Here is a 7,200-nt window from a genome sequence, read left to right as displayed (position 1 = left end):
GCAGCACATCTGTCGCAAATTGGGTTTGGAATGATTGTCTTTCTGGTCAGGTTGGCCTTTGTTGGGAGAGAGTCTCTGCATACACGCCACAAAAAATTTTTGTATTTGTTTGGAATCTCCAATGACCAAATGCTTTTCCAAATTTTTTTATCCAAGTCCGATTGTGTGCCTCCTTCAGCCTCGGTCTCCAAGTCCTTTAGAAAGCGATATCCGAATTTGCAATTGTATTGTCCATTTGCCGTGAAAGGCCAGATCAGAGAGTCTTCAGTTTGGCTTCGGGCAAGAGGAATCTTCTTTGCAAGTTCAACTTCTACTGGAATAAGAACTCCGTCCAGCATTTCAGCATCCCATTTCCCTGTGTTCTCATCTATTAAACAGTCAACCGTGGCATCCTCCATAGACTCAATGATTGGAGAAGTAACTAAAGGTGGGTGTTTAATGGGAAGCCAATGGTGCTGCCATATTTTAATGTTTTTTCCATTCCCAACCCGAAATCTTGATCCCATTTTGATGACCTCCCTTCCCTTCAAAATGTTTTTCCAAGCATATGACCCGGTTGTCGATTCCTTGGCTTCCATGAATGAACAATGAGGGAAAAATCTTGCCTTGAATATTCTGTAGAAAAGAGTATCTTTATTATGTATGAGTCGCCATGCTTGCTTGGCTAGAAGCGAGTCATTGAACAATGCAAGGTCCCTAAAACCCATTCCTCCATCTAGCTTCGATTTCGTCAACTCCGACCATTTAATCCAATGTATTTTCCTTTTATCACCCCGCTGCCCCCAAAAGAATTTTTTAACCATTGCTTCAATGTCATGACATAGACCCAAGGGTATTTTGAAACATCCCATGGTATATGTCGGAATGGCTTGAACAATTGCTTTGATTAGGACTTCTCTACCCGCTTGAGACAAAAGCTTTCCTTCCCACCCTTGTAGTTTTCTCCAAACCCTCTCCTTTATATAGCTAAAGCTTGCTTTTTTTCCCCTTCTCACCAACGAAGGCAGCCCCAAATATTTCTCATAAAATTTTATCTCTTGCACTCCCAATACTCCTTGTATCTCTTGCCTAGTCACCTCTTCTGTGGACTTGCTAAAGAAAAGGGATGTCTTTTCTCTATTGATTTTTTGGCCCGATACCGCTTCATAATCCGACAATATTTTGAGTACATTTCCACATTCTTGGGAGTTGGCTTTACAAAAAAGCAGGCTATCATCTGCAAAAAATAAATGGGTTAGTTTGGGGCCTCTCTTACAGAGAGAGAAGCCGTTGATTTCCTTTGCTCTTGCAGCTTTTGTGATAAGGCCATGTAATCCTTCCGTGCATAAAAGGAAGAGGGGGAGAGAGGGTCCCCTTGCCATATGCCTCTTGTTGGATTAATCAACCCCTTCGGTTCGCCATTCACTAAGATGGAATATGAGACAGTACGAACACTCTCCATAATTAACTCAATCCACCTTGTGCAAAATCCCATATTCTCCATTAGTTTCTGTAAATAATCCCACTCCATCCTATCATATGCTTTGCTCATATCAAGCTTGACAGCCATAAAACCTGTTTTTCCTGAATTATGATTTTTCATACAATGTAAAGTCTCAAAAGCAACTAAAACATTATCTGAAATAAGCCTATTTTTTGTAAAAGCAGATTGATGCTCAGTTATAAGTTTTGGCATGAATTTTTTCAATCTATTTGCAAGAACTTTGGAAAATATCTTGTACAACACATTACATAGACTTATAGGGCGATATTCAGAAACTAATACAGGATTTTTCACTTTTGGGATTAAGGTGATGAAAGTATGATTTATTGGATGAGGCAAATTACTTGAATTCAGCCAAGTAAGAATTGTAGATGTTACCTTTTGGTTCATCGTCCCCCAAAAGTGTTGGTAGAAAAGTGGTGGCATCCCATCCGGTCCTGGTGCTTTTAAAGGCGCCATTTGTGTCAGTGCTTCCTGGACTTCCCAACCCATGAATTCACCTGTTAGCTGCTCATTAATCTCATCTGTAACAAGTTGTGGAATGAAGGATAGTGAATCATCTACCATGGCCGGATTGCATGTGGTAAACAATTCCCCAAAAAAATCAACAATGATATCACCAATCAATTCTGGTTGTTCTTGCCAATTCCCATTTCTATCTTTAATCCCAAGAATAGAATTTTTCCTAAACCGCTGAGTTGCTTTAGTGTGGAAGAATTTGGAATTGCTATCACCATTTTTCAACCATAAAACTCTTGATCTTTGGCTCCATAATCGGGTTTCCCTATCCATGAGTACATGAATTTCAGCTTTTCATTTTCTAAGCCGAGTATTATCTCCTCTTCTCAATGCATCGGCCTCAACTTTAGCTAGCAATTTTTTTTTCTCTTCCAACTCTCTTCTAACATTCCCAAAACAATTCTTTTCCCACCACTCCAAATCTTTACTGCATTTTTGTCACAGCTAGTGAGTCACTTTTACAACAATTAAAATAAACATTTAAATTAGAACCTATATGAGTGAAGTTTATGGTGTGTTTTCCCTCTCACTTGCATGTATATTTATTCTTCAAAAAAAAAAATGATTAAACATTTAAATTGCTCTTTTACAATTAATGACACATAGGTCTATTAAATTAATTATACCCTAACATCACTTAAAGAAAAAGAAAGGCTCGTTACATAAAAAAATTCTAATTTAATCTAATTTATTTAAAAATATTAATAATAGTGGATTCCAGTTAGCTCAACTAGTAAAGTCTTTAATGGTTAAATAAGAGATTTGAGATTCAATCCCTGCCTATACCAAAAACCAATTATTATCAAGAATAGACGCCATAGGTTGAAACTCTCTTAAAAAATATATATATAAAACTATTAATCATAGTTGTCAATATCGTATCGTGTACAAATTAAAAGTTATGTATCATAAAGGCATATTATAAGTGCTCATAAATTGTTTGATACATAAGTGCATATCATATGAATCGTATCATATCGTTAAATTGTATATATCTACAATACATAGACATGTGGGTATATGGTTTTATTTGATTTAAATAAGTTGTTATATTTTTTTAACACAAAATTATTTGAATACTTAATTGAGTCCAATAAAATAACATGTCTATGAGTTTTTTTCCCCCTCTTTTATTTCTCCTACAAAAGGTGGACTACACACTTGACACTTTGCTTTCATATTTGCAAATTTCTTTTTTATTCTATGAATAATGTATTAAATGAAAATAAAATCATTTTTTATTTTGTTATTATTTTTATAAGTCTAAGTAGCTAAAATGCCAAGAAAAAGTTATTAGAATAAAAGAACAATAAAAAAGATAGTAAATGTTGATGATGATGAAGAACATGTCAATGAATAAATAATTTTGCAAGATGATGAACATGATGTTAACATATTATTACTTCTGAGTTTAATCAATTTGAATATGTATGTTATAAACATATGTTAATTTGATTTATTTAGTTAGTTTTGCTAAATATTATTATATAAGGAATGATTAAATTGTTCATTAATTAAATATATTTTGGATTTATAATGAATATATTTTTTTTATATGTATATCTATAACTTTTTATAATTTTATTAGATATTTGTCTATTTTATGATACAATATACGATATAAAAAAATAAAAAATCAATTCATGATATAATTCAAGTTTTAATAACTTCGGCTATATATTTGTTGTGTTTGCTTCTTCTATAAACTGACTTGTGGCTATTCATCTAGGGATCTAGAATGAATTAAATAAATAATGCCACGTGGCAAGAAATAGTCTGTACACATCATGTTTATGAACTAATGTGTCAACAAATGTAAATACATCTTTAATGTAGAATCTTTAATATATCCTTAAATCACTCTCAGAAACCGAAATTTTAAGAGCAATTAAATGTGCAGGTTTTTCTCAAAAAAAAAAAAAAATGTGCAGGTTTTTTTTTTTTTTTTTTTTTATAGGAATTAAGTGTACAGGTTGTGCATCATAAATAGCACCATAATTGGTATTTTTAAAAAAAAAACCATAAATGAAAGTTTCTAGAAAATTAATAAAGCCTATTTATCATTGCCATAAATGATAAATTAAAGTTTTTTAAAAAATAATAATGATAAAAAAATTGGAAAGGATTTAATTATTGCAGGTTGTCCCTTTTTTTTTTTTTTTTTTGGTTTATAATTATAATTATTTGGTTGTCTAATTTATGTTAGTTGTAAAAGTTTAAAAACAAAAAATAAATCTTATACTATTTTCGTTTCTTTCCCCCATAACTTTTTATATTATGTTACCTAGCCTGCATATCCTCCAGTTTTGGCCATCTCTATTCTTATGTCTGATTATTTTGTAGGAAACTCTTTCCGTACGTGTTTTTGGATGTCCATTAAATTAGATTATGTTAATATGTTGTCTTCTTGTACAATTAATAGGACTAAGCTCTTATTTAGTTTCTGGTGGCAGTGATTGGAAAATTTTCCGAAGTATTGTAATGGTACTCGCTCCTTTCATATTTATAGTGGACTCCACCATGAATTGAATGAATTGACTCTATCATAAATGTGAGAGAAAGAAATACAATTTACTATACTCCGGAAATACCTATAATTCTATGAATTACTCTGTTAACAGACTTGTACCCCTTAACTTTATTATGATAAATAGTAATTTCCATAGAGGACCATTATATATTTTAATTTGTGGTGATAAAAGTTTTCTCAGCATTTGTTTTTTTAGCCTGAATTGTCCGTAGTTAACTCGTTTCAGACTTTGGACAGCAACATTGAATGGACTCACGTCATAAAAAAGTATTTCACCGTTGAATTTTCCTTAGTTTTCTATGGCTAAGAAAGAAATTATGCATACGTAGCCAAAAAAGAAAAAAGAAATTATGCACACCCACTGAATATTCAGAGTTAAAAAGAATTGATAGAATTCAATGAGTTCAAGTGACACTTCATCTAATAAGGAAATTGGAAATTGATGATAAGATCATAAGTTGAAACCTTTCGGAAAGTAAATTTACATCATTCTATTTTGACAATAAATTTTAGTTACTTCATTATATTTTGGTAGGAAGCTCTAAAATAGGCCTAAATAACAAATATACATTTATATCTATTAGGGGTTTTTTTTTTTTTTTTGGGAGAAAATATCTATTAGGTTTTAGATTGACAATATTCGTTGACAATGCAATATGAAAAGGATTTGTAAAATGAGAAAATCTAGAGACATAAAAAAATTGAAAATCTTCTCAATTTTTTTTTTTTGACAAATAAATTTTTTTTTTTTTTTTTTGAGAGAGAGTTTCAACCTATGGCGTCCGCTCCTGATAATTGCTTTTTATCATCAGACCAAGACACCAATCAGTTTTTGGTGTAGGCGGGGATTGAACCCCAAATCTTTTATACAACCACCAGAGACTTTACCAGTTGAGCTAACTGGAACCCACTTTTGACAAATAATTTGACATCTAATAATGTGGCAAATTTTTGGTGGTACCTAAAAAAGTAATATCGATCAGTGATAGGCTTAAATGAGAACGAGTAAAATCTTGCCAAACATAACAAATGTGAAAAATATTATCAAATTTTTTATGTACTAGTGAAGTGAAAGTCTAGTCATGAATTATATATATATATATATATATATGAGAAATAATAACTAAATGAGTTATTATTACATAATTTTAGAACTCGTTTCTAACTAAATGAATGATTATTATTATAGAAAATGCATAATTTTTTATATTTGTCCTTATATATAATATCTCTAGCTAATTAAAATTATCAATAAAATATTTTCTAATTATATTTTTTATAATTCTTTATTTTTTAATGAAGAGGGTGATTTGAATTCAAGCAGTTAAATCTTTCTAATCCTTACATAAATAAGGTTGTCATAAAATAATTCATTCCAAATTTAAGATTAAAAAATCAATTGTATCTATACACCCAAAAGAAATTTCATTTTTAAGTCTCATTTTGATATTAAAATCCTTTGTTTTAGTGTTAATTTTATTCAATAGGTTAACACCCTAACTTATACAACATAAGTAATGTCTCTAATTATATTGTGATTTAGCCTTTAAGAACACATATATTAATATTACACTAGAAAAAAAATAATTTTAATAATTAAAATATTTGAAAAAAAAATTAAGCCAAAATCCCAATTCAGCATTAATGAAAAACAATCCAAATTTCCGAAATTAAAAAAAAAATGAAAAAGAAGTTAAGTAAAGATAAACTCCATAGGAATTTGGATTGATGAATCTAATTTAGCTAAATATTATCTATGATCTAAAAGGATATAGAAGGATTTCTAAATTGAATTTAGTTAGACTTTCGAAGAAATACAGTCATGAAAAAGTTCACAAGAACCTTAAATTATATGATCTAAAAGGATATGGGAGGAATTCCACATGCTAAGAAATTAACACAAAGCAAAAATAGAATTTTACAGTATAAAAATAAATAAACATTGATAAAGTATTGACAATCAATAAGCAAAAATAACTTGGAATCATATTGCACTACAGCACATGAAAGACATATTTTGAACTAGATTTTTCGTGGTGACAGTCAATTGAAAAAAATAAAATCACTTACAAACTAAATACATAGAAGAACCAGAACCTAAAACATACAAAATAGTTCAAAAGTTGAGAATTTAAAAAATAATAATAAAAAACTTACATAAGAGAAACCAAGAACTTAAATGGGTGTCTCTTATTTTCTTTTTTATAGTAGACTTCTTTTGACATATTATCCACACATGAAAATTAGAAACAAATAATAATAAGTAAGATGAATTTATTTAATCAAAACTATCATATACAAATACATATGCATAAGTTGCAACTTAAAAAAAAAAAAGGTGGTGGGGGGGGGGGGGGGTGGTACAAGAAGGATTCTATGGAAAGACCATTGGTGAATATATATAAGATTTAAAATGATAATAGATTTTTATTTGGAGTACGATTTAAATTTTTGAAACTTAGATATATGTATGTTGTATGTTTTGTTAAAACACTTATTTTTAATTTGTTTAAAGAAATTGATAAGACCAAATAAGTTGTTGTCTCTATCAACTGAAACTTAGATATATGTTGCATGTTTTGTAAAACACTTATTGTTATTTTATCTAAATTATATGTTGCATGTTTTGTTAAAATACTTATTGTTACTTTATCTAAAACAAATTATA

This window comes from Quercus robur, chromosome 7, assembly GCF_932294415.1.
Source record: "Quercus robur chromosome 7, dhQueRobu3.1, whole genome shotgun sequence".
Lineage (NCBI taxonomy): Eukaryota > Viridiplantae > Streptophyta > Magnoliopsida > Fagales > Fagaceae > Quercus > Quercus robur.
The sequence above is the reverse complement of the archived record's forward strand: the minus strand, read 5'-3'. Positions refer to the sequence as shown.